We start from the raw sequence: 27,412 nt of genomic DNA, 5'->3' as shown, positions 1-27,412 counted from the left end.
GCTTAATAACTCTGGCTATTGTGGAAAATAATATGGCAGGAAATGAGAATGTTAAACGAATTTACCTTTTTTTCGCGTTATATGAATTCATAGGTGGAGCTGTTATAGGCACTTAGTATATTGAAAAGCAGAATTTAAAAAAAATTCTTGTGACTAGTTTTCTAGTGGAATCGGACTGTGCGAAAAATATTCATACGTATAACATCCATTTCTGACCAGCCGAGGGCAATCGCGCATTCACAGAAACCAAAGATTCTAGAGGAATGTATTTCGTGTTAGGTACATCTAATATCTTTCGTGTAAGATACCCCTAATATCTTTAAATTATAACCAGGAGAGTACTGGAAAGTAATAATATTCTAAACAATTTTTCCACACTGATCGTCGAGCGGCGTTTATCTAGTGCATGTACCGTAAACAGCATTTCTCCTAAGTCACTGATTTAGACTGGCCACCGGTCGACACAGATAACGAAACATCGCTACCTGTCATGCAGCGAATGGTGGAATGAATACGTCGTATCAGCGAGTCCGCCTTTGTGTTACCATTTATGTAACTGACATACACAATGCTTGCTAAGGACGCTAACCTTCAGCGAACATTCTTCATCATACTACGGCTGTTGTTCATGGATAGTCAATCGTACTACGCTATAAGTGCAATATTAACCTTTGACGCTATATTGCCAGACAACAGAAACGGCAGGATGTACGTTGTACGACTGCAAATGAGAGCGTTTTGGAAAGGGGAATAGCATAATTTCTGTTCGTGGACAAAAGCATAAAATGCAAATGGAAGCCATTAATTCGCCAACGTATTCACGGACTGAAGTTTCTCGCTTAGATCACGTTTATCGCTACGGTAAAATAGAGCATTTAGTTTTCAACCACGTTCTGCTGCATCAAAACGGAAACACGAAAATTTCGTCGCATTAAAGGAACGTTGATAAAGATAAAATATTGTGGCTACGCTATTGTTTGCAGGCTGAGCAAAAACAAAAGCCGCGACACATTGTAAAAAGTGGCCGCCACAACGAGCACTCTAGGGAAACATTAAGTATTCGGTGCTGCGTATCTGTGAAGTCTGTGCATAAAGAACAAGGACTGATGTAACGAATGTATGTACGCTTAACAGTTCCTAAACAACCTCCGCCCTTTTTTTTTCTTCGTCCTTCGTCAACATTTCTTCATTGTCGAAGTGTTCTTTTGAATCTGAGAGACAATAATAGGCCTCACAATTATCAGTCTGAGTAAATTTTTCTTGAATAAAATGCAATCCCTTACCACAAATTAAAATAAACGCAGCTTTTCAAAAACGCATAAGAAGAATTTTATTATTAATAATTTTCATTTTCTGACGGTGTGACTGTTGGCGACGCACTGGAGCAAGTATCCGCTGATACAGACTGAAGAGCCTAGAACCGCTAGGCAACACCAGCCGGCGAAATGAGATGGCATTCCAAAACATCGCACTTGCCTGTCGTGCCATTTGGCGGGCGACAGTCAGGTTGGTAACCTACCGCTGTCTGCGCGTCTACAGACACATCTTGGCTGGCATTCGGGGCTCAAACCGGAATATATCACCAAAGACAGTTACACTCCAGTCAACATGATTCCAGGCCGAAGACTTTTTGGGGTCAGCCCAGACGACGATGGGGTACTGGGGTACCAATCTGACTGTCGCCTGCAATACAGCCCAGCAACCAGGAGTGATGTTCTGGGATACTATTCCATTTCGTACAGAACCCCTTCGGGTGTCATCCGCGGCATTTTTACAGTACAGCGGTACTGAGGCGTAGCTCCTTACATCCTGCCTATTGAGATAGCAGCGGACAGTCGTGCAGCAAGAGTCACGCTCAGAACAGGTGGTGTCAGATGCCCGAGTGTATGTAGTGTCTGTGTGTTCTGGTATAGGTCACTAACTGACGGACACTGTTTCAGCTGCATTCAACATATTGTCACTTTCATTTTCGGTTATATTTGTTTAATTTTCAAATTGTTTATTAATTACCACTATAATTGTGCTTAGTTATGAGAGTGAATGAAGGCCCGAATGTGAAATAATGTTTTACGTTAAGTTTTTGTACTATAATTAGTCATTCGTACTGGGGAATTTGTTATAAACTATTCCGTCGGTTAATGGTACTCGGGAAATCAAATTACGGTTTCAGCAAAGTAGTTTTTGTTGAGAAGGAGTTAATTTTATATTTGTGGGTTTTCAAGATTTGTTTTTGCTAATTTACTCTTCTCATTCATGACAAATTATGCCCCGCCAGGGTAGTGGAGATCGCTAATGCGCTGTTTCCTGGACTCTGGCAGGTGCGCCAGCCCGGGATCGAATCCGCCCGGCGGATTAACGATGCTAGCCAGCCTGGATGGGTTTTTAGGCGGTTTTCCACAACCCGACAGGTGAATAGCGGGCTGATCCCCAAGTTACACCTCAGTTACACGACTAACAGAAATCTGAAAACGTTTGCACTATTCCATGGCTTAAAGTAGACGCAGACAGCTGGGGTACACTAATTCAGTCGCAGGGGGGTTGGGGTGCCGGCAGGCAGTGCATCCTGCCACCTGCTGAACCTACACTGCCAAACCAATAGTAACACAGCTGATCCCGTGTGATGTGGGACCAAGGCCCCAAGAAAAATAATTCATGACAAATTTTGATTGGTTCTCCATACGCTCGCGGAAGTCAGAGGGTTTGACGCTGCTTTCCTATTGGCTGTGAAGTTTCTCTGCCAATCAGAAATTAGCACATTCACGCGTACTTTGAGATCTAGAAACTTCTTTTGTGCAGAGAAAAGAACAAAGTCAGAGCTTAGATCTCATAGTGATAAGAACGATTGGTAGATGCTGTGATGAAAATTATTAATATTGTGATATTTCGGTACCAAAATGTTTGATAAGTGCTGTAAAGTGTGGAAGAGAGTTCGATTTAACACTTGGTGTGAAATTCAGAACTTGGTGATATTTTAAATAACTAAATTCCGCGTTGCGTGTTACTCGCGTACGTGAACATTTTATTTCGTGAGATTATAGCAACATCCGAGTGAGCTATTTTAAAAGAAACAGTCCGTGTTACAACTGTCTGTGAAGGGTAGTTAATAATTAACAAAACCCGTAATGGTTATGGATGATGTGTGTATGTGGACTTTTCAGACTTTTTACTTAGAGTAAGGCTTCGTAGTTACTTTTGTATGCAAGCTTACGGTAATAGAGTGAAATTTTACGCACATAAATACTCTCATTTAACTATTACTAACCTTCCACCGACAAAACAAATTTTAGTACGAATTGTGGCTACGAGGTGTACAGCGGTTCTCTTCTCTATAGCTTTCTCCAGCTGATAACTGCATTACTTCAAGGAGGCGTGTTTGTGAGAAAAAATTCACCACAAGGTGAGTGAAACTTATACGCAGCAGCAATGCACCGCGCCACCGCAGTACCTCGGCGATATTGTACTCGCCGTTTTGTTGCCCTACATGGCAAGCCATCCTGAGCTTATATTTCAGCAAAATAACGCCCGCCGCACACGGTGACAGATACTACTGCCTGTCTTCGTGCTTCGAGCGAGTTCGCCTGTTCTCACTCCAGCTGAGAATGTTTGTAGCATTATGGGCATGGCCCTCTAACCATCTCGAGATGTTGACGATCCAACGCCCCAATTGGACAGAATTCGGCACACTGTTCCTCAGGAGGACATCCAATGAACTCTATCAGTGCCAAGCCGAATAGCTGTTGGCACAAGGGCCAGAGGGGGACCAAAGCGTTGTTCACTCCCTCAATTTATGAAGCTCATTCTCTTGAATAAATAATCCTATTTTTCTGGAAATGTAATCATTTGTTTGTCTGTACACGTATATCACATCTACCCATTTCCGTCTCATTCGGATAAATCCTTCGTGGCACGTCTATTATTATTAACATCTTACGGGCGAGTTTTATTTTACCCGTCTTATAATGAAGAAATGAACAGATTTATTCATTAATTGAGCAATATGCTGCTTGGAATATTCACAACGATTGTCTAGAATATTTCTGAGTAGTTAGACACCAGCACCTGAAATGGACGAGTTTATTTTCCTCCTCTGAGGAACAGCGTAGAACTGGCGGTATCAACCAGACATAACTGTTTTCAAGGAAGGTCAACAGTAATATATAGTGGGAATACGGTTTGACTTTCTCTTCCAATTTTCCCTTAGTCTGTGATTTATTTCCACACAATTCAGTGTTCGAAACGTGTGTTCCCAGATATTTTCTCAAATTAAGGTCAATGTTAGATACCTCTTTTGGCAATGAATCCTGCCTATTCCTGTGCTGGACAACTTTTATGCCCGATTTGCTTTGTTCGTAACGTGTTATTTTGCTTCTAAGGTATCAGGATGCTTACGCAGAAACGACGAGGGGAGGGATGTGTGGAACACATCGAAAAAAAAGGACACGATACCAGGACGTGTGTTAAGACATCGAGGAATAACTTCAATGGTACTTGAGGGAGCTGTAGAGGGTAATACTCCAGGTGAAGTCAGAGTTTGTAGAATGTGATGTCGTTCGCAAAATGAGGTCTTATGCAAAACTTAGTACCTCAAGACGACACCTCTGCCAAACGCAGCAACGAGTCTTAGAGTCAACGTAGACACGCACCCTAGTGTTTCCTTACGTCCCCGCAACCAGGAAGTTATTTATATCCGAGCGCAGTGCAGCCTAGCCCACTCTCTGGGCAAACAGTGATCAGTTGTAACCATCGTTTAAGACTATCTTATCGTCTCAGTACAGATTCGCTTGTGTGCAAATAGTACAATTATTCTGCACTTTATACGAGTGAAAGGTTTGTACTCTGATGTGAAACTGTCATTCTTCAGTGAAGTGCTAAATGTTGTGAGTGTCAGCGACAGCATCAATTATATGTTGTCTGCGTGGACACTACTTGTTGGCAAAGTATTTACCATGTTCGAATTTTAATAAATCATTAATAATTGCTGTGCATCTTGTAACATCGGCGCGATCTCCTACTAGACTTTCTACAATACGCCACGTAGTAAATCCAGCAAATAATTGAGAATGTAAGTGCCACTTTGACATGCGCAGAAACAGAGTTTGTGGTGAGCCGCTTCTAAACCTCGCGAAGGCAAAAAAAAAAAAAAATTGTGGAAGAGCTGGCTAAAGTTCTTTAAGACAGCTCTTTTAAGACCGTCCGGGAGACATTCCGTCGTACCGGATCCAATTATTCCAGCCAATTTTAATCTCATCCTGATTCTGCTATTTACTCCGAATTATACCATGAGGATTTTCATCCGCCCACAAATGTTTCAATCGCGAAAGCATGGAAAGAAGTGTAAATATCGGACATTTTACAGGATTTAATTGCTTCAGAACTTCGTAAAATGCACTTTCTAGGACGTTTTCTTGTTTTTATGTCAATATTCCGCACCCGAAGGTTGTGAACGTGCTCTATCATTTCCCGTATAGCCGCTTTACCGACTGAGTTTTCAGTGGCACGCGGCCTAGTGCTATAAAAGTTGTTTCCCGACATTATTGTGTTAATTAATTCTTTTATTGCACTATCATAGCAATCGTGCTACCAGAGTTGTTTTCGTATACAATTCCGTGGCCGCTTTCTAAAGCGTGCTCTTATACGGTTGAGTTTTCGTGACAACGTCGGTGCAAATATCTCTCGTCTCCTCCCCAGCGTTTTTGCACAGAGCGTACTACCTGTATGAAATAACAGCGTCCACATTCACAACGTATTTTATATACGCCGTCCTCAACATCCTTCACATGCTTCATGATTGTCTTTGTAACTGAAGGGCTGAAATTGTTCTTTGTCTCTTTAGAAACCGGCCAACCTCACTCGATACTTACAAGGAGCCACAAAAAAGTAAAATCAAGCATCCTATCGTATTTCTCTGTGACCATCTGTATTTGGATCTCCGCTGTGGAGACCTGTGTTAGTTTTCCATATCTGCTGCTATTGGTAGCCTTGGAAAATAAACAGAAAGTAATTGACATAGAGTTGGGCATGTTGTTACTACAGTGCTTTTGATTTCAGTACTTAACTGTTCCAGCTACAAAGAAATGTATTATAAACGTAATATTTTCCAATAACTCGCCATCTGATTGAGCACAAATTTCATACACGGTGAACAAGTAGCAGACGTTCCTTCTTTAAGTTACATGGCCGTGTGACGTTCTTGAATTTGGATGTCTCTTTACTGTCACGAATTCCTAAAAATGCCTAAAGATCAACTCGTAAACCTTGGTTGTACTGTACAGTTCGCTGCTCCAGTCCTTCTAATTTTGAGACGCGAAGTCCCAAGCGACTAGAACAAAGCCAGTGACTCTTCCATGCACGAAGAATAAAAGAACGCACCCGCAAAGTTACAGGTCAAAATTCTCAACATCGGTTTTCTGCGGAATTCCTGAACATATTCTGAGTTCGAATGTAATAAATTTCTTTCAGACCGAAAAGATTCTCTCCACAAACAAGCAGGGTTTAAAAAGCATTCCCTGTTGTCCTCAATGGCGAGTACCGGCAGAAGAAAGTGTGGTTTATCTATAAATAAACCTGCGCGTAACACATGTGCAACCCATTCTTGAGTACTGCTCGATTGTTTGGAATCCGCACCAGGTTAAGTTAAAGGAAGACATCGGGGTGCTAGATCCATTGTTGGTTGGTTTGTGGGATTGAAGGGACCAGACTACTAAGGCCATCGGTCGCTAGATTTATTTCCAGTAGGTTTAATGAACAAGGTAGCGTTACGCATATGTTTCGGGAACGTGGAGGAAGGACGAAGTTATTTTCGAGGAACACTGTTGAGAAAATTTAGTGAACAGGCATTTGAAGCTGCCTGAAAAACGATACCAGTGCCGCCAACGTACGTTTCGCGTGACGTGAGGACTACAAAGATAAGAGAAATTTGGGATCGTAAGGAGGCATACAGACAGTCATTTCTTCCTCGCTTGGTTTGCGAATGAAACAGCAAAGGAAAGGACCAGTAGCGGTTGAAGCTACCCTCCGCCACACATCATACTGTGGCTTGCGTAATATGTATTTACATGTAGATGTTGATGTAGACCGCATGCAATGCAATCCTTGTGCAAGTTTCGTCACTCTGCCAGCGAAGATCACGTTATAAAACCTTAGATTTACATTTCAAGAATAACTCCACATAGTGTGACAAACGACTTAAAATCAAAATTTGTGGAACGTCCTGCAGGAGACAGTCATGTTTCCATTCAAATGGCAGGAGGTACACGCGTGACTGCTACGGTCGCAGGTTCGAATCCTGCCTCGGGCATGGATGTGTGTCATGTCCTTAGGTTAGTTAGGTGTAAGTAGTTCTAAGTTCTAGGGGACTGATGACCACAGATGTCAAGTCCCATAGTGCTCAGAGCCATTTGAACCCTTTTTGGAATTGTGCCAGTGGTATCTACATCCTAACTGCAAATATTCCTGACTGCCAAACATGTGTGTTATTTACAGATGAGGCTGCCTTCACAAGAAAAGGAGTATTCAACAGCCACAGGAGCCTTGTCTGGAAGATAATAAATCCTAACGCTGCTCATGTGATCAACCACTAACAGTTATATGCAACAAATGTGTGGGCTAGTGTGTTTCACGACAATCTGATTTAGCTGAAGCTCATGAAACATTTCATTGTTTTGACAGTGTTCGATAATAATTAGCACGGAGATCCCAGTTGCGCTTTAATGTAAACGGAAGGCATTTTCAGGGACATGCCTAAATATTCATCAGAGACCAGTCTGAACTCCGTCATTGAACATCACAGTGTCAAATCCTTCAAGGACCCCTAGCAGTCAAATAGCACACCTGCGACATTTTTGTTACATAAAAAACTGTTTCTCTTTATCTCCTGGAGAAACTGAAACTCTGTATCTGTGTTTTTGAAAAACCATGTATGAACTATCGCCAAAATGTTCGTGGATGAAACTATACAAGAATAGGAGCAAAAGCCTTCTAGTAGCCCTGGGTCCACATACGTTTCGCTTACGACATAAATTCGGTACAATACACGAAGTATGGTCTTGGTCTTTACGAATGTATTTAATACGTGATCGATTCAATTATGTAATCGGCTGATTTTCAGACCCTTGTCGCTAATATCTGTTTACAGTGTGATTTTCGAACATATTCATTGCTCGAACATTATGAAATGCCCGAAGAAAACGATTTATTGACAGATAGCCATCACGAATACGGAAAATATCGTTCTTATGGAGCACAACTAAATGTTTGTTCTCACGAAGAAATGAGTGCTATCGACATAGGATGCTAGACTGATCCCATATTTTTAGATTTCCAGATGGCTTTTGACACCGTTCCTCACAAGCGACTTTTAATCAAACTGTGCGACTATGGAGATCGTCTCAGTCGTGTGACTGCATTCATGATGTCCTGTCAGTCGGATATAATTGACGGACAGTCATCGAGTACAGCAAAACTAATGACTGTCGCTCCGCAATGAGTTGTTATAAGCCCTCTGCTATTCGTGGTCTACAACAAACGCTTTAGTTGAAAATCCGAGCGGCCTTCTTGGATTGTTTGTAGATGATGCTGTTATTTAGTCTTGTAAAGCCATCAAGTGATCAAAACGAATAGAGAATGATTTAGACAAAATATCTGTGTGATGCAAAAAGTGGAAATTGACTCTAAATAATGAAAAGTGTGAACTCATCCACATGGGTACAGAAAGGAATGTGCCAAATTTAAGTTACAGTATAAAACATACAAATCTAAACACAGTAAATTCAATCAACCAGTTAGGATTTCAATTACGAATAATTTTAACTGGAACGATCGTATAGATAATGTTGTGATAGCAAGCCGAACACCGAGATTTACTGGCAGAATGTAACAGCTCTACTAAAGAGACTGCTTACACCACGCTTGTCCGCCCCCCTCTTCGGGATCCGCATCAGATAGGATTGGCGGCTGACATCGAAATTGTCCAGAAAAGGGCAGGTCGTTTTGTGGTATCGCGAAATAAGGACGAGAGTGAGTCGAATATGATAGACGAATTGAGGTCGCAACCATTCAAACAAAGAGGCCTCTCGCTGCGGCAGGACCTTCTCATGAAATTTCAGTCAGCAACTTTCCGCTCAGAGTGCGAAAATATTTTGTTGGTGCCCACGTACATTAGTATAATAAAATACGGAAAATTAGAGCTCGCAAGGGAAGAGTTCGTTCATCCCACGCGTTGTCAGAGAGTGGAACGTTACAGAAGTAGCTTGAAGGTGGTTCGATGAATTCTCTGCCAGGCTCTTTATTGTGAATTGCAGAGTAATCATATAGATGTAGATGTGAAATGCAATAGAGCTGCAATTCTGTATAGCACGGACCCGAAAAGTTTTCGGTAAATTTCCATAGGTATGTTCCACCGGAGATCAAGCGAAGTTGGTTGCCAAGACGTCAAAGTGAGTTCGGTATCGTGCGCCTCAAACCACCATAGGATGATGGCGGCCATGTAACACGTACTGCTGTTTCTCTGGAAGATGCCATCACTGTCGGGGAAGGCATCAAACGCGAATCTGTCTCTACTTCTAACAAGGGAACACTCCATACTGTATATCACGGATTTTGATGCGCTTCAAATATGTTGTAGAAGCAATTACCCTGATTACCTGGCTATCCGGTTTTTTAGCGACGGGCCTTGGTTTTTGAGAAAATCGATTTTGAAATTCATTGCGCGCTTTGTATACCCGTAACATTACGTATGTTCCAATAAGTCAGCGTGGCGCAGCGGTAAAGGTTCACGGCTACCGCAGCTACTGTGTTCGAATCCTGCCCCCTTTTTGATGTATGCAAGGAATGTCCGGAAAATTTGGTCCTAACGTTCAAAAACGAGTAGACGAATTAACCTGGAAATACAGAAATGTTGTCGTGTCCTGCACGAAGTCCGGGAAGTTCACGAAACTAGTATATGAAGAATTTTTGCGTTCTGTAACTCTCCCGACGTGGGACAGAAAAATTAATTGTACATTATCGATTCTTGGAGAAGGCAAAGCGATTCAACTTTGCCAGTCCTGCGATGTTTATTTTTACCGACAGGTGAAAATCTTCTTGAAAATGATTCAGAATGCTCCCGACTTGATGAAAGACAATAGAGATATCACTTCTAGGGAAGATTCGATAAAATTACATTCTCTAATCCTACATCAATTCAGCGCACCTAATTTTGAAAGCATGATTAGACATGCAAGGTTGGCATCCAAATTAACGGATGAAACAGAAATGTTCTTGAATGCAAAAGAATTGTGTTTCGCTGTATCGCTCATGAAGAAACCGTGCGCCTGCAAGACGGTTGCATTCATAAAATGCGCGTGGTGCTGCGAAAATTTGTGCTACGGTTGCTTCTACGATACGTATCACCCACAATATTGTTCTGGCACATCAAGCAATGTGGCCGATGAAAAATAAGATTTTGTGATATTGGATGACAGAAACAATTAATTAATGAATGTATCTGTATAATTTCGCACACCTTACACTGGTTGTTCATATTCATTGAAATAAAATTAAAAATTCGGTCGATTTTGAAAAAAAAAGTACACGAACAGGAGTCGAACACGGTACCTCCAGCGCGCTAGCAATGCACCTTTACCGCTGCGACACGCTTACTTGGTACTAATGCATGTAGTGTTAAGGGTATACAACACGAGCAATGAACTTTAAAACCGATTTCCTCAAAAACCAAGGCCCGTCACTAAAAAAACCGGATAGCCAGATACTCAGGGTAAGTGCCTCTACAACATATTTGAAGCACATTAAAACCCGTTATTTACAGTATGGAGTGTCACCTTGTAATTATCCGATATCACAATAGCGTACGAAGTTTTGACCGAATTACTTAGGTATGTACCTTTGTATATTTGAATCGTCCTCGTTAGTAATCTACTGAAGATGGGTATGGTGAATGAACCGTTCCGTCATCGTTAAATTTTAAAAACTAAATGTCGTGCAGACGCTGTCGACTTCGAGTAATCAAACGGTTCCGGCAAAAACTGAAAACGTGTAACACGTAAAAGAATCGTAAAACATTGAACATAGCTGCTGAGGTTCAGTGACCGTGTCAGAATTATATTAGAACAAATAAGTCCTCGGTCACAAATATTAAGTCAAAACTGACCAGGTTTCGACGCTACTTTGAGCGTCGTCTTCAGAATTAAACTAACTGTTACAAAACATAGTAGGTATATAATTGCAACCCTTTTTCACTCCAGTACGAGCAGCCCTTAGCGGTTCGCCATCTTATTTACAACTATTCATGACGTCTCCTTTCCGACTTAGATTTTTTAAATTGTGCCTTGTAAGTACTGCATCTCTTTCCAGTCAGTACAAACTTTAATTTTATTAACATATTATATACCTAATATGTTTTAGAACAGTTAGTTTAATTCTGAAGACGACGCTCATAGTGGCGTCGAAACCTGGTCAATTTTGACTTAATATTTGTGACAAAGGGCTTATTTGTTCTAATATAACGTAAAAGAATGTTCAACAGTGCCTAGAATCACAAAAAACATTGGCAGCAATAGTATTTTTGCCGGCCGTGCTGGCCATGCGGTTCTAGGCGCTGTGGTCTGGAACCGCGCGACTGCTACGGTCGCAGGTTCGAATCCTGCCTCGGGCATGGATGTGTGTGATGTCCTTAGGTTAGTTAGGTTTAAGTAGTTCCAAGTTCTAGGGGACTGATGACCTCAGACGTTAAGTCCCATAGTGCTTAGAGCCATTTGAACCAATAGTATTTTTCGTACTTTTTGACAAATGCTGTGCCCGACATTTGCGTCGAGCGAAACATGTCAGCGACATCATTTAAGCCAGTAATGGGCCTCAAGGACAGGGACCAGCTTGAGCTTTTTTTTTTTTTTGTGCGTGTGTGAGGCGGCGAGCGGCGGGGAGTGGCGGAGGCGAAGCCGAGTCGTCGAGCTAGTGTGCAGCAAGTGGGTGACGGCATGGGGAGACAGCGATGACGAGGAGTAGAGGAAGGAAGAAGAAGAAGGAGAAGAAGGAGAAGAAGCAGATAATCGAGTTAGAAGCGATAACGCAGTTGGAGCTCCATGTCAGCGGCGGGCCGGGCAGACAATACGCAAACAAGGCTGCAGAGTACAGCCGAGCACAGCACGCGCCGAGTGCCCTGTGACTGAGTGGACAGAGCGCTGCGTGGGCCGTGGCGGCAGCGGTTTGCGGCCTCGAGCACGCAGATAAGCGGACGGTTTTAGCCGGCGGCGCGCCGCGCCGGCCCCCATGGCCTCGCCGTGCCATACGTGCGATTAAACTCCGACCCCGCAGCAGATACCGCGGGTCGTCAGGCAATTAACTGAATCCCGCTGACAGCACTGTGCGTGTCCGGAGGTGCCGGCGGGAAAGGCTACATTTATAAATGCGCTGGCTGCCGGAAGGGCTTTATGCCAAATTGCAGGGTGTTCCACATACGACACGGGCACAGAGGCGGGCGTTGCCCGGGAGCTAATAACCTCCACAGGTGTACACATTCCGTTTTAACCTACCCAAGCTTGCCTGTTACCCGCACAGGCAAGCTGCCGCACGTTATCAGCAGAAAGCGCCGGCTTCTTCAATCCCGTCCAAGCCAAGCTATGTACAATCCAAGCAGCCTAAGGCAATCCTGCTTACCTGCCAGTTTTCTCGCTGTGCTACGCTACGTGGCAGTTTATTCTGTACGCCCTCATTGCGGTGTTATGACTAGCGCTCGGAAGCTGATGACAGCTAACACTAAATATAGATAAATGTAAATTAATGCAGATGAATAGGAAAAAGAATCCTGAATGTTCGAATTTACAGTAGTGTAGCGCTTGACACAGTCACGTCGATTAAATATTCGGGCGTAACATTGCAGAGCGATATGAAGTGGGCCAAGCATGTAATGGCAGTTGTGGGGAAGGCGGATAGTCGTCTTCGGCTCATTGGTGGAATTTTGGGACGATGTGGTTCATCTGTAAAGGAGACCGCTTATAAAACACTAATACGACCTATTCTTGAATACTGCTCGAATGTTTGGGATCCCTATCAGGTCGGACTGAGGGAGGACATAGAATCAATTCAGAGGCGGGCAGCTAGATTTGTTACTGGTAAGTTTCATCATCATGCGAGTGTTACGGAAATGCTTCAGGAACTCGGGTGGGAGTCTCTAGAGGAAAGGAGGCGTTCTTTTCGTGAATCGCTACTGAGGAAATTTAGAGAACCAGCATTTGAGGCTGATTGCAGTACAATTTTACTGCCGCCCACTTACATTTCGCGGAAAGACCACAAAGATAAGGTGAGAGAGATTGGGGCTCGTACAGAGGCATATAGGGAGTCATTTTTCCCTCGTTCTGTTTGGGAGTGGAACAAGGAGAGAAGATGCTAGTTGTGGTACGAGGTACCCTCCACCACGCACCGTATGGTGGATTACGGAGTATGTAGATGAAGATGTAGATGTAGATGTAAACGTCTTTTATTAGCCGAATATCACAAGACGAGTCACAACGAAATGTATATTCATTTTCTATCACTACAGCCCAGAAAATGATGAATTTGACTTGTTCTTTTTTTATTGTTCGGCTTATTTCGGGCTTATTTATTTATTTCGATATGAACGATTTTCTGTGCCACTCCACACTCTTTCGACTAGTACTGCTTATTCTCAGTTCTAACCATCATTACTTCATCTCTGATACATGTTTTCTGTAGTAAGCAGAACCATCTCTGAAAGTCGAGATACGCTGCACATAATAACATGAAGATGTGTATTATACTGCATCGCCAACTAAAGTAAGGTTTTGGATGTATAGTTTCTGTGACCTTGTAGCGAATCCTATTGCTGCTTACGTGCAGAACTTGGGGAGCGCTTGCCGCCAGGAGATTTATGAGCAAACCGCATACAGCTACGAAGCTTTTCGCGACGGAGTCCTCGCATAAAAAGTTTTCCGTTTACTTGCTGCGTCAAATTTAGATAAATTTTCAAGTTTTCTATGACTGCCTCCATCCTCATCATCATTTGCTAAAACTCACTGTCGGAACTGGTGAGGCTTCCACTTTATAGCTGCAGGACGGCATCTGATTTGCTGGATTACGTCATAATAACAATACGGAAATGGCGCGTACTTAGGTGTTGTCCACTGTGTCCATACTATGCGCCTTTTCGCGTTGTCATCGCGACGAAATGCAACCAATCAGATGCCGTCCTGTGGCTACGAAAGTGGAAGCCTCGCCAGTACACGACAGTCAGTTTACCCCTGACAACTATGATGGAGGCAACCATCGGAAGCTTGGAATTTTGCTAGAATTTGATGCGGCAAATAAACCGAAATCTTTTTTATGCAAAATGCTTACCCATACAACTTGATCTGACTTGAAAGAAAATTCGTAAATACTAGTATATAAAAAATTACAGTGATATTACATTCACACATCATTAAAAAATCTCCTGCAAAATAATTCACCTCTTCATCTTGCAGTGGCCTCCAAAATACAGAGTACCTAACTTTCTGTGTTCATCACTGTGATAGCCAATAGTTATAGCTGCCGAAACATTGATCTAAAAAGAAACATAATAGTGCGTCGACATACGCGTGATAGTTTCACTGAAGATGAAAACAGTTGAAGAAGCCGAGCTCGCACATTGTTTTCGAATGAGTTGATTCGAGGTATTGTCAGGTCTTCGGTATTTGCATTGAGAATGATTCAGTACTGCTCTTGGTGATTTCTGTTAATAAACGCTCTATATGTTAAGTTGCTGCTACTGCAAGGCTGACGAAAAATCAAGACACTTTCATAGGATATGTCGACATAGAAAAATAGTTCGACAATGTCAAATGGTGCAAGATGTTCGAATAAGCTATAGGGAATGACGAGAGATATACAACATGCACAAGAACCAAGAGGGAACAGTGAAAGGGGGAGAGCAAGAGCGATGTGCACAGATTAAAAAGAGCATAAGGCAGAAATTTAGTCTTGCGCCCCTGGTTTTCAATCCATAGGTCGAAGAAGTAATGAAGAAAGAAAATTTCAGGAGTAGAATTAAAATTCAAGGTGAATGATTCGCCTGGTGACATTGCTGTTCTCAGTGAAAGTGAAGAAGAATTAAAGGAGCTGTTGAATGGAATGAACAATCTAATGAGTACAGAATATAGATTGAGAGTAAATCGAAGAAAGACGTAAGTAATGAGATGTAGCAAAAATGAGAGATGTAAGAAAGTTGACATCATAATTGGTGATCAAAAAGAAGCTGAAGTTAAGGAATTCTGCTACATAGGCAGCAAAATAATCCATGACGAACAGGGGAAGGAGGACATGAAAAGGAGTTTAGGAGTGGCAAAAAGGGCATCCCTAGTCGAGAGTAGTCTACTAGTACCAAATACAGATTATAATTTCAAGAAGAAGTTTCTGATGGTTCAAATGGCTATGAGCTCTATGGGACTTCAGATCTGAGGTCATCAGTCCCCTAGAACTTTGAACTACTTAAACCTAAATAACCTAAGGATACCACACACATCCATGCCCGAGGCAGAATTCGAACCTGCGACCGTAGCGGTCGCACGGTTCCAGACTGAAGCACCTAGAATCTCTAGGGCACAGCGGCCGGCAAGAAGTTCCTGACAGTGTACTTTTTAGAGCACAGTATTGTATGGCAGTTAGACGTGTACTCAGCGAAAACCGAAACAGACGCAAATAATGTTCAAAATTGGGAGGACAGGTAAGATAAAGAATGAGAAAGTTCTCCGCAGAATCGTCGAGGAAAGGAATGTATGGAAAACACAAACAAGAAGAAGGTAAGGAATGGTAGGACATCTGTTACGACATCATGGAAAAACCTCCGCGGTACCAAAGGGAGCTAAAGAGGGTAAAAACTCTAGGGGAAGACAGAGATTGGGATACATCCAGCAAACTGAGTACGTAAGTTTCAAGGGCTACTCTGAGATGAAAAATTTAGCACAAGAGAGGAATTTGTGGCCGGTCGCATCAGACCAGTCACAACAATGATGACTAAAATAAATATGATGATTAACGGTTTGAAGAGGCTAAACATTTATGGTCATCAGCGTCTTTTCATCCCCACCCCTTCCCCAGATGCAATCTGTCTGCCTCAAATCTCTACCCCCATGATCCTATGTACAAACGTGAGAACGTGTTCTAGAGGTTTACGTAGAATATAGCAGAGCTGAAACATGGGCACCACAGCCTGGTGATCATTTAATAGGGCGTGTCAAACAGGGTAAAAACCAAATCCAGCCTGGCCTATTCAACGACCCTTGTCGTTACTCCACCAGGTGAGTCAGGTTCACATCCGTGAGTCCCGTAGGCGGATCGTTAACACACAGGGCCATCGGGGATGTTAAGACTTGAAGACTTAACAAATAGTGAGAGCAATTCCTGGTACCAATAAGGTCTTTCCATTAATTACGGGAGTTAACTGAATTGACTTTGAACGCGGAATGGTAATTGGAGATAGACGAATGGGATATTCCGTTTCTGTAATCGTTAGGGAATTCAATATTCAGAGACCCACAGTGTCAAGAGACTCTCGAGAATACCAAATTTCCGGCGTTACGTCTCACCACGGACAACGCAATGGGCGACGGCCTTCACGTAACGACGGAGAGCAGCGGCGTTTGTAAAGAGTTGTCATCGCGAGCAGAAAAGCAACAGTCGGTGAAATAAATTTAGGAATCACCGTAGAGAGTATGATAAAGGAACCCACTAGGACAGCGCGGTGAAATTTGGCGTTAATGGACCATGGCAGCAGACGACTGACGCGACTTCCTTGGCAAACCGCACAGCATCGCCTGCAGCCGCACTCCTGAGCTCGTGACCATAACAGTTGCACCCTAAACGACAGGAAAACCGTCGCCTGTCAGATGAGTCCCGACTTCAGTTGGTAAGAACTGATGGTAAGATTCCAGTGTGGTGCAGACCCCACGAAGCCATGGACCCAGATTGTCAACAAAGCACTGTTTCATGCTTGTGGTGGCTCCATAACGGCGTGGGCTGCGTTTACCTGAAATGGATTGGATCTTCTGGTCCAACTGAACCAGATTAGAGACGGTATTATTTCGGCTTCTTGGAGAACATTCGCAGCCTTTCACGGTCTTCATATTCCTAAACAACGATGTCATATCACGCGACTATAGTTGTTGCGATTTGTTTGAAGAACGTTCTGGGCAAATCGAGTGAATGACGTGGCCACCGAGATCGCCCGAAACGAGTCCCATCGAACTTTTATCCACAGGCTACACTTCCACAATTATGGACGCCTACAGGGGTTTTATGGCTCAGTATTTCTGCAGGGGACTTCCAACGACTTGTTGTGTTCATGCCACGTCGAGTTTCTGCACTACGCCGGGGAAAATGAGGTACGACGCAATATTAGGAGGTATCACGTGACTTTTGCCACATCGTTACATTTCCGCCGAGATGACAGGATACGTGGAAGTATTTACACCTTTTAAAGAAACTTCAGACCAACAAGAAAACAAATACTTGAGCTGACTTTAACTACTGTGTACTGTCGTCCGAAGGACTTCATTAAAGTTCAGTGTAATCACTATGTACGACACGTTCTGTATATATAACAAAGTAAATCTATGAAATTCTGTAGCAAGACTAAAGACTTGTGACGAGAGAGCGTTGTCTAGAATACACTACACATACTGGGTGTCACTACAATTCTGAACGCCACAAATATCTCATAAACAGTGTGAGACATTGTAGGAATTTCCACAGTCAACAATACTAAATGATCTCAGTATTGTATTCCGTGCTTAATAGAGATACATTACGTCTAAAGAGACATCTCAGTTTATACATACTGATATGTGCACATCGACCTAGCGGTTAACGATCTCGTCTGGCGAAAAGTTTGCTTATATCGCTCGCTCCTGAGGCGAGGCACGAAAAGCGAGAGTGAAAACGGAGCCGCTAGGAGGCGTGAGTCGCGCATGCACTGTGTTTTGAAGCACGCAGGGCGGCAATATAAGCTGGCAACCCGTAGAACTGAGACTAATGGCGCTGGCGTTGATGATTCTGACATTCATTGGTTGACGTGACTCTGAGTGGGCAGCCTCGTTTCTGCTCACGACGGCATTGGAACCAGGTTTTTTTTCGGTGTGTGCAAAATTTAAGCCCATGGACTGTGGTAATAACGTGATTTAATGTACTGCTGCCTCTTCTTGCCTTCAATCTGTGCTATTGGTATTGCCAACTGCCAGTCCTGAACGATCTCCTTAGTACTGAAATTCCCGTGTTTAGATGGTTTATCAAGTGTGGTTAATTTAATTTTTAATTTACTGAACCAACTGGTTGCTTGAAGTTTTCCGGGCCACAGTTTAAATTGTCATTATGGTCTGGCCTGTACTCCCTGAAGTACGTATGGACATGTTCTCAGGCTTGTTGAAAGAAAACTATCTGTTTGTGTGTTTCAGAAGCTGGTGTTGTTACTTTGTGTTCTCTCCAGTGTGTACAACGACCTGCCTGAAGAGACGGGCTAGCTGGGCCTGTTGACTGTTGGAGAGGAAAAGGGCTCGTACCAAGAGCGGCAGTTCATGTGTGATGAAAGGAAAGCTGTGTAATCCTGCTTTAAGTATACGCCTCCAGTTATAACCGTTATCTCTTGATGCATTTGTAGTTGCGTGAGCGGTGGCTTAATTTTAAAACCACGAGTTTGTTTAATGTTGTTTAATGATCCGGTGTTGACCTATTGCAGAAGTTAACTCTAAAGTCATTTACTTGTCAGCTTGAATTAATTTTAGAGGTTTTTGTATTTAATTAGAGTAATGTTTTTATCACAAACTTTGTCTTAAAATTTTATACTCTGTGTGTCTTTTTTTTAATAAGTACCAAGGAATGAAACTTGCTCAGAGGCTTATATTGTAATAAAGTCAATCACGTTTGAGTATTGATTGTGGCCTAGTCCTTTCATTAACTGAACCTTCCCTGTGCTAGCAGAAATTTGCGCTACATATACTACATACAACTTAGGTGTCCAACTAAGAGTGCTAATTTTTGTTGTTTAACTTATGTTCGTATCTCAAATTGTGGGTTTCATATGCATTATGCTGCACTCTGAGCGTCACCTGATTGCTATTAAACAATTTATCTTCTTACCAGTGACTGTCGCCTCCTGTATTCATCCACATACGTATCCTAAGTTTATACTTTTTGTTTTATACAGAGCCGTTGATGGCAGTTAGCCTAAACAGGCTACTTAAATTCGAAATAATAAAGTGTCGGCCAAGACCGAAAATTAATTTGCAAGCACCCACTCATTTTATGTAACATTCAAAGTGTGAACGTAAATTATTTTGTAGCTAATTGATGAAAAACGAATCCCATTTAAAATTTATGAAATGTAGAAAGATCGGAGTTCGAAATTCAGGGTCCATCATATGAAAGGTCCCACTTTTTTCCAGTGAATATGTGTCATAGAAACCCCATGTTAGACTGTGTACTAACCAGATATATACCTTTTTAATTTATTCTTCTAAGAATAATGACGAAACCTGTCATCGCCGTACTTAGGTAGGTGCAGTGACCGCTCAGTGTGTGCATTGCCATCACATTGCTTCAAATTAATGCCTAGCTTCTGTGGGACTTCATGACAATGTCATGGATTCTGTAAATCACAGATTTTATTTCTTTATAAAAATACTTTTGGAAAATGACGTAGATATCGTATGAAACTAAGAAAGCACGTTCCGTTACACAAAATCACAGCCTCGTATTTCACTGAATAGTAAATACAAGTTTGCATCTTTATCTCTTCGAAGGGAAACACAGCTTCACCTAAGGTTTAATAGCCCTATGAGAAAAAGAACTGTCAGCGAATAAGCAGACTCTCTTTGAATACTGAGATACATTTTAATTAAAAACTGGACGGAAACAAATTAACAAATCTCGGTATTTATGAGTGACGGAAGATAAATTTCCCTTCAATAAGCAGACCAGTGTTTCAGCATAATGAGTCGCTTAAAGGTTGCCGGTAATTGATGTGTGACTGAGTCGTATATCAAACAATTTCATTTATTACGCCCTGCGAGAGTATTCCCTGAAACCCTGAAATGCTTCATCACTGTTTTCACAAGCATTCGTTAATGCTATAGACGTCTTCTGGCGGTTCTTTAATTGACATATTCTCCGTCAGGGAAAAGACACTGAGAAAACATGTACTATCAGCGCACACCAAGCCGACACTCGGCGAGGTGATTCTATGGAGTGACCGTAAAGAAGTTCACATTTATAGTCAATGAGCTAATCATAAGTGGTAGATGCACGCGAACAGCACCTCCCGTATTATGTTTGATGTATGTATGTATTTTACACAATACTGTAGTACAAACTGGAATGTTATTGAACTCTTTCCTAGAGCCGGAAAGTCGAACACGGTGAGAGCTGTTTATTAGACGATGGAGACACGGTCTTTCCTATGTGCAGCAAAAAAAGAAGGGGGGGGGGGGGGGGGCTCTGAGCACTATGGGACTTAGCATCTTTGGTCATCAGTCCCCTAGTACTTAAACTACTTAAACCTAACTATCCGAAGGACATCACACACATCCATGCTTGAGGCAGTATTCGAACCTGCGACCGTAGCGGTCGCGCGGTTCCAGACTGTAGCGCGTAGAACCGCTCGGCCACACCGGCCGGCCCCTATGTGCAGCCTGACGTTTTATGATTGACAATACTCTGAATCCTCTTGCGCATCTCTGGTAGATAGAAAACGTGACAAAGTTTGCCCAAAATGGCAAACAGGCCGATTGGTGACGGTTCAGTCTTACTGGGAATCTACGTATTTCAGGTTGCATCATAGATCAGCAGTCTATGTAGAAACAACATATATATGTTATTTTACGTACCACGGTCATAATAAACGTGTTTTCAGCCAATAGTTTTGTAGGCAATTAAGCGTGTATTTTAAAGATTCATATCAAAAATTATTTGCAGATATCTTTGAACAAAATGTGGGTGAAGAGAAAAAAAATCTTCATGGAGACTGGCATGGTCACTTTGAAGGTAACAGAGGTCCAAAGTTTGACAACATGTAAAAACAACAATACCGATCGCAAGTACTCGTATTTGTTTTATTCAATAATACAAATATTTGCAATTGTAGCCTGTTGTGATTTTTAGGTATTGAGAAATATCTTTATTGTGATCCACACTATCTCATGATCAAAATGTACGGCCACATATAATTTACTATTTATGCTTTTTATCTTTTACCTTCCCAGTGAACTAAGCGTTTCGGCGTTTCGCACATCGTCTGGTCTCTCACAATATCATAGACTAATTGTTTTCTACTGCTATGTTAAGACCGTATTCGACCGGCCGCGGTGGCCGAGTGGTTCTACGCGCTTCAGTCCGGAACAGGGCGATTGCTACGGTCGCAGGTTCGAAACCTGCCTAGGGTATGGAAGTGTGTGATGTCCTTAGGTTTGCTAGGTTTGAGTAGTTATACATATATAACGAACACAGAATAAGAAGTACACAGTTAATATAACAAATCGTGTAAAACAAGCAATTTGAAACTAGTTGCTGCCCTGTGTACCTATTTACAGGCAACGATTTAACTCAGTACAACCTTTAATGGTAGCAAGCATGTATTATTTACATATGGTCCTATAACTTCTTCATTCAAAATTAGGAGAGTATAATTTTCATTACTAATACTTTGAAATACTATACGTCACCAACGTGTGATTCAGATGATGATAACTTATTTCTGAGGCAGAATACAGAAAAGATTGTGTAAATCGAGATGACGTAGCCTGTGGAATGTTTCCAAATTATTGCTATCATTGCATGCATTAAAAACTTCACGTTTTATAATACTGTATAAACAAGAACAAGATATCGCTGTAGCCACAAAATGTAAACATCAGCTACAAAAAGACGTCTAGAGCCCGTGGACATACAATCAACGCACTCCTCAGAACTTCAGACTGAAATAAAAAGCGATACATTTATTACTACAAAAGATAACATATACATTAGTGCTTTCTCTCTCTCTATTTCTTCTAACTCAGTTTCTTTCACATTCGGCGTCACATCGCGTTTGAATAAATGCATTTTCGTTCTTGGTTTCCACATAAGGATATTCAGTTTCGACCGTCCGGTAAATGTAGCTTATTTTGGTCCAAGACTTAGCTGCTTCTATGATTGCCGTGTTGTCCGAAACAGACATTTAATTTTTTTTCTGATTAAATTGAGCGGTACTAGTGCGTGGACTGTCATTCGAAATAGTGGTGCGGGAATTCATTAAAGCAAAAACAATATTGGAGGTGTTTCTCACAACTCAAAAGGAAAATAAGTGTCTTTCTTGACAAGTAATTTGTTTAGAACAATGCAAGAGCAAGTACATTTTCCATAAAAAATTGTGCATGCCCTTGTTATTTGTGATACATAACTGTAGTTGCAACACAACAAATGACATATGAGAAAAGATTCCATATAGCGCACCAATTCACTTGGGTATCACCAAAGAAAGCCATAGAACAATCAGACACAACACATCGGACAGAAAGTCGTCTGGAATTTCAGTTTTCAAACTTTCCCGCTCATGCAACCTTAACAATTGACTCACCCTTGAGGAGTGGGGTATGTGGCTACACTCAAAAATTACCGTTTTTGAAATAAGTGAATTGGTAATTTTCAAAAGGTGTCATGCGTTAAGAACCGAATTTTATAGGTGACACAAAAAGTTATTCTACTTCAGGGAATATCTGTTCAGTATGTGACTAAAATCTCTGAACTCCATACTCCTGTAAGGCAGTGATGAAATACACTAGACATTTTACAATATAGTAGCTAACTTACAACTAAGTTTATAGAATAGCAGAGGGACAAGAACCTCAAAGTAAATTAGTTGACGAGAGTTGCTGGGTCATTGAAAATTCGGTTCTTAGGAACACCTGATCTTTGTAAGTTATGGAAATATCACTGATCTGCCAGGACACCGAAAGTTCTGCAGTTATGAGTCACAATCTGACAGTTTCCCCTACGATATGTGCGGACATATCGTAGGGGAAACTGTCAGATTGTGACTCATAACTGCATATTTTGAATATAAATCTACATCGACGTAATTTTGTATCAAAATCAGCAGAGGCATATCACTCAAAGACAATTTCATCACTTCACTCCCTGCTATATATGTACGTTAATCAGTGCAGTTAAACATTTGTGGCTGTACAGTATACTTACAACTGCTAGAAGGCAAAGATCATATTTTGTTAATCCAGAACTTACGATACGGTATATAATAATTTACATTCGAAATACATTTGAAATACACAGACGATACAGTATTGCTATTTCACTAAAAAAACCGGAAGTGTGAATCAATACCCAAAAGCACTTGCGGCTAGTCCATATATACAGAAACTGTTTCAGAAGGGATGTCAAATATTTTAGGAATTTATGAAAAGCATCTTCGGACTGAATCATTTGCCTTTGCTTAATACCATTTGCGAGTATCGGTTTGCATTACATTGTAACATATGTATCTCTGTAACCATTAAGTAGTGAGCACATGCTGTTAGAAATGTTTTATTCGGTTTAGACTATATTACCACCTCCTGAAAACATTTTCAACTGTCCTTGAAGTACCCTGTTTAATTGGGGTTGAAATTACATGGCTGTCATGTTAGATACAGTCTGGTACATTCTTCAGGCATTCACCATTCACAGTCGAACACTAGAAAAACAGCTAAGCAATAATACCGAATTTTTATAATCTTTATCTCTTACACTTTTTCATTATGAATAAACCTGCAATAGTAACTCGAAAAAATTATGGCGTTAAAGGAATGTCGCAGAAAAGCCACTTTAAAAACAAACGCTGCTAATGTTGTTTTGGACCATTGGTTAGAAAGAGGTGGTCAACCGAACAATTATGGATTACAGATTTCTGAGCATCACTAATGATCACAAAACTAATCTGATACAGACTGATATATATACTATTACATTTTTCAGTTTTATTTAGTCAAAAGACAGTGCTTAAGATTTGTAAGAAGCCTTAGAACTGATCTCTATAAACAATTCCGCTGGGTTATAAAAAGATCGGGAACAATAGTTTAATTGCACACGAACAAAAATGAGTGATAAGAAAAAGTGGAGGTATGTAAGTGGCAGAAAGCATAGGAATTGACCTTATACCAGTTTTATCCAGAAAGAGAACAGCACTGTTAGAAGTAAGACAGGTTTGGCACATGGACGGAAATACCTGCTACAGAAAACTACAGTCGAGCAGATAAGAATGAACATACCACTCATTACAGTCAAGTTTAACTGAAAATGAAACAGCGTTTTGTCATTATGATTTATAAGAAAACTGTACAGAGTTGCGAACGCTTCGTAGCCATAGCCTAATTGAATTTCCTCTTGTTGTCTCTATATGTATCCTTCTTAATTTGATTCGTAGTATGTGTGGAGAACCATATGTCCACTTAATAGTGTGGAAATGTGCACCTAAACAGGAAAAATGAAAAACACTGCACTTAAGTATTGTTGATAACGGAGCCCCTCTCGCACGCTTAAAGTACGTAAATTGATGAAACAGTTTAAATTTTCTGTATATTTCTGCGTAAATTACAACGCAAAACAGAGATCTAGAACGTCAAGACAAGACGATCAACAGTTCTGTTAGCGAAAGTAAAACAGGCCTTGTAGGTCAGCACAAGTGCCTAGCATACGGTACTGAAGCTGAACGCAAAGATTCAATTTAGTTATTTGTTATGTGTCTGACAACCAGAAAAAAAACAGCAACGCGAATGTAAATCGTAAAGACCTTGCAACATGGGAAACCGTTGGTGCCGTGCAGAGTAGTATAGTAGTATAGAAGGGGCGTATCCGCTCTCGATAAGACTACGCAGAGATATAGATAACTGTACAACGGAAGACACAAGTGCAAATAGCAGCACAAGCAAGTAGCGAGGTGAACCTGTGCTGCAGGTAGCGGAACAGCCCAGGGGCTGTACGGTACTCACCTGGGCAGTCCTGCCGCCGTAGACGCCGCCGTGCGCGATGTCGCTCGCCGGATCGCCGTCCGCCGCCGCTACTGCGAGAGTCCGAACGGAGGGGAGCCGACCCGAACGCCAGCGAGTCGCAGCGACGCCTGCCGCCTGCAGCCAGCACGGGCGGACGCCGCGCAGACCGCCACAGCCGGTGGCTCAGCGCGCACGCGCGACACCAGCGGCCAAGGAGGCTCCGGTCGCGCCTCCGTGCAGCACACGCCGAGGAACCATCCGTTGACTCGTCGTACTGTTAATAACCTTGAAGCCCGTCGCACAGTTTGCGTGTGGAAAAGTGTACAAGTACTGGACACAATTATGGAAGCACTGCGAGAACAATGTGCTTCAACATGCCGGGTGATCAAATACTCAGCATAAATTTAAAAACTTAATAAACCGCGGAATAATGTAGATAGAGATGTAAAAATTGGCACACATGCTTGGAATGAGATGGGGGTTTATTAGAACAAAAAAAAAAAAAAAAGTTCACAAAATGTCCGACAGATGGCGCTGGACAGCAAAACGTCAGTGACTGCACATGACAATTGTGTATGAAAGGAACTGTAATGAGAGAGAGAACCTCGACTTCCTCTCCCACATTGACCGTACCTTCTCCTCCTACGTGATCGCCGCCGACCTCAACATCCATAGTCGTTCCGCCGCCCAGTTACGGCGGTGGCATCGGTTCCTCTCCTCCCTTCTAGGCGACCTCGTCCCCATTCCCCAGCACACCCGTCCCGAATCCAACTCCACTCCCTATGTCATCCTCTCCTCCCCCAGCTTCCTTGGCCGCATTACTGTGGATGTCCTGGAGCCTATTGGTAGCGACCATCTCCCTGTCCTCCTCACCGTTTCAGACGTTCGTCGCCCCCGCCCCAACCCTCATCCTGACCCTCCCCCGAAGTATATCCATGACTATTCCCGTGCCGACTGAAATGCCTACTGGATACCCTCTCCACCCAGGTCGAATGCCACCCCTTCACCTATCACCAACATGACGAAGTTAGCCACCTCCTTTCTCCAGCAGACCTTGTCTGAGGCTGTGGAGGCCCACGTACCTACTGTCGCCGTCCACCCCCACCGTCTTACCTTACCCCCACAGGCCGTCCTCCTCCTCCGTGAATCCCGCCGTCTCTACCGTGCCTTCCACCACACGTGTGACCCGGACACACTACGACGCCACCGGCAACTCCAGCCACACATCCGAAACTTGCTCGCGGCTAAGAAACGCCAGGACTGGCAACAGACATGAACCCGTTTAAATGCTATCCTACCTATAAACTCGCCGAAGTTCTGGTCAGCCTTCCGTGGCCTTACCGAAACCAAACCCTCCACCTACTATCCTCTTCTCCATGATGATCACCCCTTCCCTGACACCCTTAGTAAGGCCAATCACTTTGCCACCTACCTCGCCGATGTCTTTTCCATCCCCGACGCTCCCCAGTTCGATTACTCCCTCTTCCCGGATGTCTGTGATCGAACTGACACCTCTGTCCCTCCACTCGCGCCTAGTTGCATGCAACCGGTGGTGGAGTGTTCGTCCCTGTTAGTAGTAGTTTATCCTGTAGTGAAGTAGAAGTGGATAGTTCCTGTGAATTATTATGGGTGGAGGTTACACTCAACAACCGAGCTAGGTTACTAATTGTCTCCTTTACCGACCTCCCGGCTCACCAGCAATAGTGGCAGAACAACTGAGAGAAAATTGGGAATACATTCCACATAAATTTTCTCAGCATGTTATAGTCTTAAATGGAGATTTCAATTTACCAGATATAGACTGGAGCACTCAGATGTTTAGGACGGGTGATAGGGACAGAGCATTGAGTGACATACTGAGTGCACTATCCGAAAATTACCTCGAGCAATTAAACAGAGCCGGCCGCGGTGGTCTCGCGGTTCTAGGCGCGCAGTCCGGAACCGTGCGACTGCTACGGTCGCAGGTTCGAATCCTGCCTCGAGCATGGATGTGTGTGATGTCCTTAGGTTAGTTAGGTTTAAGTAGTTCTAAGTTCTAGGGGACTAATGACCGCAGCAGTTGAGTCCCATAGTGCTCAGAGCCATTTTCAACCAATTAAACAGAGAACCAACTCGTGGAGATAACATCTTGGACCTACTGATAACAAACAGACTCGAACTTTCCGACTCTGTATCTGCAGAACAGGGAATCAGTGATCATAAGGCCGTTACAGCATCCCTGAATATGGAAGTTAATAGGAATATAAAAAAAGGGAAGAAGGTTTATCTGTTTAGCAAGAGTAATAGAAGGCAGATTTCAGACTACCTAACAGATCAAAACGAAAATTTCTGTTCCGACACTGACAATGTTGAGTGTATATGGAAAAAGTTCAAGGCAATCGTAAAATGCGATTTACACAGGTACGTGCCGAGTA

General features: G+C 42.5%; 1 protein-coding gene across 6 annotated transcripts in view; it reads right to left on the bottom strand.

Annotated features, from left to right (window-relative positions):
- The window catches only part of LOC126277750 (parathyroid hormone/parathyroid hormone-related peptide receptor-like), a 721,000-nt gene extending 695,872 nt beyond the window's left edge, over positions 1 to 25,128 (bottom strand). For 3 of the 6 annotated variants that reach the window (XM_049977388.1, XM_049977389.1, XM_049977395.1), the window contains exon 1: positions 24,999 to 25,128. The gene's annotated coding sequence lies outside the window, so the exon portion shown is untranslated. The remainder of the gene's footprint in view (positions 1 to 24,998) is intronic. The other 3 variants (XM_049977392.1, XM_049977385.1, XM_049977391.1) reach the window with 2 other exon arrangements.
- Positions 25,129 to 27,412: the final 2,284 nt, after the last annotated feature.

Source organism: Schistocerca gregaria, chromosome 1 (assembly GCF_023897955.1).
Source record: "Schistocerca gregaria isolate iqSchGreg1 chromosome 1, iqSchGreg1.2, whole genome shotgun sequence".
Lineage (NCBI taxonomy): Eukaryota > Metazoa > Arthropoda > Insecta > Orthoptera > Acrididae > Schistocerca > Schistocerca gregaria.
The sequence above is the reverse complement of the archived record's forward strand: the minus strand, read 5'-3'. Positions and strand labels throughout refer to the sequence as shown.